Raw genomic sequence first — 5,018 nt, 5'->3', positions numbered from 1 at the left:
AGTCGACCACGCATTTTTTACGGTCAACCGCCAATCGCTCAACGGCTATAATTTGTACAGATCTGATTTTTGATTCTGTGGGCTTTTTGGTCATTTCCTTGGTGTTTTTGGCTGAGGTTTTGGGTGGCTATATATACCCCATTGCTCTCATCCTTCAGAGGTATCCAAGAAATATTTTAACAAAGTTTTAACAAGGATTTAAGTTTTGTTTAAGTTTGTTTAAGAAGCTTTTAAGCATTTGAGAGTTTGATTTTGTGAAATTAATTTCACAAGAGCTTGAGGATCATCTATTGGTGTTTGAGCATCCAACTATTCTCCCTCTATCTCTTGTCATCTATAGAGAAGTTTTCTAAACTCAATTTCTATCCTTGAATTTATATTGTTTGATTATCATTCTATTAAGCTAGTATTTATATTTGAGTTTAGTTGATTTGATTTCACTCATTGTTTACACACACTCACTTGAGCTTATTGTATTTTCATATATAGTATATTTGGGTTAGTGAGAGTTGTAACAATTGAGTGTGAGCTTTCATTGAGTTCTTTTCTATTGTAGAGAATAAATTTGTTGTTACATTGTGAGTGTTGTAAGGTTTTCGGTGAGCTAGAAAACCGAGTGTGTCGTTGTAAACGTTATTCGGGTGAGCGTAGAAAACCCGGTTGTGATAGTAGAGACCTCCTCGAGGTGAGGAGCAAAGACGTAGGTCGTGGGGACCGAACTCCGCAAACATATCGTTTGTTTGTGATTGCATTAGCGCACTTATTTTTATGTTCATATCTTATATCGACTGTGTATATTGCTTGTTGCTTATATTGCCCACTATCTAGTTTAGATTGTTTACCCTTGTGTTAATTTATATATTCTTGCATATATCTCATCATATACCTCTTTGTTAGGATATATCTCTTTGTTTATATTGTATATTCTTGCTCATAACATATTGTATATCTATCTTGCAAGAATAATATTTGAATTGGTTTTAATTGGTATTTAAATCGGATTAGATTAGCATAAGATCCTAATCACTCCCCTCTAGGGTCTAACACAGATTACCTAGTAAAAGCCATTAAATTTGATGTTTCAACCATTATACTCAATAGTCCCATGTCTCCTAATAGGGAATACTTTCCCTTAATGCAGTGAGTGTATTTGGTTGTTGTTTTCCTATAAATGATTTGTGTTCTCAGTAGCTTACACTAAGTATCTTGTTGTGTACATAAATTTCATATTTGGTGGATGAATAAAACTTTTTCAATGATCAAAAAAGAAGTAACGCCTTTCAAGTCGACTGCTCGAGGCGTCGAATAACCGGTCGATATTAGGTCTCATGTTTATGCGCCTATTGTCTAATCTAGTTTTGATGATTAACAGACAATTCCTAATAATGTTTTCTAGTATTCGTGTTTTCCTTAAATATGCATCCAGGTTGTAGGTTGGTTAGACTTGGGCTTTAACGATGATATTCTTGGAGGTTGGCGGAAATTGAAATGAAGTCATCGCAATTCAAGTCAAATACGAGATCATGCTTCATCTCTACTAACAAGCTGAGGATTGTCCAAGATCGAGCTCAAATGAAGACTTTTAGCTTGGGTATAGTAGTTTTGTTTTATACTTTATGTGTTCATGCTTAAAGCTCAAATCATATACACACACATTTGTTTTATATTTGTTGCTTATACATCCTTTTGTGAGTTAACGTGATTTTCGGATTATAGACTAAATAATAATATTTTACATTTTTCTAAAAGTCTATCAATCCATTAAAAAGAATCTCAAAACTTGTTTGAAAGGATTTCATCAAAATCAAGTTTTTAACGAGTTAGTACTCTTGAACGTTTTTCAAAACAGTAAGTTTTCACAAATGGAAAATAATATTTTAAAATTTTCTCTTCTAACATGTTATTTTTATGTGTATAAATGTTTCCCCAAATTTTACTAATTTTGGAGTTATTTTACTATTTTGAATTAATTTTAGAAAATTAGCTTTTTAAAAGTCAAGAATCTGCTGTGCATCTTTATCGGTTGACAGATGGGTTCCACCATTTGACCGACCAGAACAAGTTTTTCAGCCTTCCTATCTACAGACAGATCAGTCAACCGATTAACTGTCATTTTCCTGTAATGGCTAGTTTTTGTTTTTGGTTGTTTGAGAGGCTATATGTAAGGACCATGAATTTGTAATACTAGTTAAAATAAATTTTTGGGTATTTAAAATATTAAATTATTATTTTCAAAAGAGTAATTATGTTTTACTTGATTTCCTAGAATTTTCTATGATTTAATAATACTATTTTATGTTTTACTAATTATAATTTAATTATTGAGGTAAAAACTTTTTAAATAAATATATGACATCCATTATTATTGTTATTCATTATTATTATTATTACTATTATTATTTGTATTGTATTAATATTCACCTTAATTAGCTTAGTACATTAGCATATATATAAATATTTGACTGTTAATATTTTGTTAGTAATATTATTTGATTAATTGTTATTATAAATATCATGATTACGTATATTATATTTGATTTGTGATTGATATTATTATTCCCACGTGCATATTCTCTTTCTCCCTCAATTATTCCCTCTTAATCTACCCTACACTCCTAATTATCTCAAACTCTCCTAACCTCTCCACTCATCCGTACCCAAACCCCACGTCTGTCCAAGCCTCCGCCCACTTCTTTTGACAAACACCCTCCGCCGAAGAGCCGCCCACGAGGTTCTCAAGCCGCCCTCGTGCTCTCTCTCCAACCCCTTCTGACTCTCTCTTTCTCTCCTGTCTTCCTCACTCTCTCTCCAATCATCTCTCTCTATATCTCTCAGCTCTTTCTCTCTCTTCATCTCAACCTCTCTGTTACTCTCACACACTCTCTCTCTCACTCTCACTCACGTTTCCCCCTCCTCTTTATATTTCTCTCCCTCCCCACGAAGACACACACCAGCTCATTTCCTCTCTCTTCGTCCCTTTCATTTCCTCACTCTCATTCTCTGTCTTTCTCCTCTACAAGAACCCAACAAACCTTCATCATCACCATCACCAACTCCATCAACGCCATCTCCTCTTCCCTCTTCCATCGAGCTTATCCACCTCAAGATCATTCCCCGACCAAGCCGTGCCGCTCCAGCACCACCTCCTCCTCCCTGATCTCCATCACCACCAGCACCTCCACCACCATCCAACATCACCAGCCCTTCCTTCTCCCCTCTCCCTTCATTCTTCTTCCCCGGCACCACCGCCAGCCCCGTCGGAGCCCACCGAGACATCCCGACAACCCCCGGCAACCTCCTCCCACCTCCGGCAAGCCTGAACAGCAAGGAGAAGCTCCGAGCAGCGAGAAACGAACCTGAACAGCGACGAACGGCGAAAAACTGCACTGCAGATTTCTGCAGTTTTGTGTCGACTTCGAGCGCACTTTCCGATCATCTCCGACCTCCGTTTCCGTCGATTTCTTCTCCGGTGAGTATCCCTACATGTTGCCTATCACCTTCAATTTGTATCATGCTCTAACTCACTCTCTATCTCTCTCGGTATCGTCCGAAACATCGATCGACGACAAGCAGTTCGCTGAAATCAGCAGCGCTGTGCCAACTTCGCACGTGTTTTCCGGCCACCTCCGATCTCCGTTTCCGCCACCGTCTTCGCCGGTGTGTAGCCCTTCGTGTTGTCTATCATGCGGTTTATTCCTTTCACTTGGGCTCCTTATCTACACATCGTTATATTCATTCGAATATCGCTAATCGCTACTAATACCTCTCTTTTGTATTCTAACCGATTGACTTTCCGACGAGCCGTTGAACCTGTTGTGACCCGTGTATTCACCCCGACGACCCCCGCTGCAGTTGACGATGTACCCGAGGCAAGATCCCGCTTCCTTTTGACTCGTCAATTCAATTTCTAGATCTATTGTGAATTATTTATGCTGTAATATGATTAGTTATAACTAGTATATTGCGATGATGATGATATTAAATGATTTCAAATGATAAATTAATGTTTTTCTAGATTAATTAGAATTATCATTATCGTACCCGAGGCAAGATCCCGCTTCCCTTTGACTCGTCAATTCAATTTCTGGATCTGTTGCGAATTATTTTTGCTGTAATATGATTAGTTATAACTAGTATATTGCGATTATCTGCGTGGGACTGTTGATAATGATATTAAATGATTTTAAATTATAAATTAATATTTTTTTAGATTAATTAGAATTATTATTATGAGAAATAATTTTTAAAAGAGTTTATTTTGGAAAAATGGTTTAATTTGAATTATTATAATAATAAATAAGTTAGAAGAATTTATTTTGGAAAATGGGTTAGTTTTGAATAATTTTAAGGTAAATTTTTGGAAAAGGGATTATTTTTAAAGTAATATATTTTGGAAAAGATTATTTTTGGAATTAACCAAAGTTGAAAGAATTTATTTTGGAAAATGGGTTAGTTTTGAATAATTATAATGTTAAATAATTTTAATGGAATTTTTTTGGAAAATGGGTTACTTTTAAAGGAATCTATTTTTTTTTTGGAAAAGATTATTTTTGGAATTAATAAATTTGTGATCATGATGATTGGAAATTGCGAGTTTTCATGTATAATTATTTGATAGTTGTAGTTCCATCTTGCACTGTTATTACTAGTTGTTCACGTTTCCTGTTCATGATTCATGACACTGTTACATAGTATTCATTGCATTTATACCCTGTTATAGTTGAGAATCGTGTGTATTGCTTGACCGTAGTGACCCGTGAGATATGAGTTGTTAACTTGGACTTGGGATGGGAAAGTCTTGGTTCATGTTATCGGATATGTTATTGTTTATTTTCAGGCTCGCACCAGTGAATCGTTTCGCACTGGGGTGAGTCTGAGGAGCAGTGATCGGATGTGTATTGATTATTTCCAGGCTCGCACCAGTGAATCGTTTCGCACTGGGGTGAGTCTGAGGAGCAGTGATCGGATGTGTATTGTTATTCCAGGCTCGCACCAGTGAATCGTTTCGCACTGGGGTG

This window comes from Asparagus officinalis, chromosome 2 (assembly GCF_001876935.1).
Source record: "Asparagus officinalis chromosome 2, Aspof.V1, whole genome shotgun sequence".
In the NCBI taxonomy this organism is placed as follows: domain Eukaryota; kingdom Viridiplantae; phylum Streptophyta; class Magnoliopsida; order Asparagales; family Asparagaceae; genus Asparagus; species Asparagus officinalis.
Note: the sequence above shows the minus strand (reverse complement) of the source record.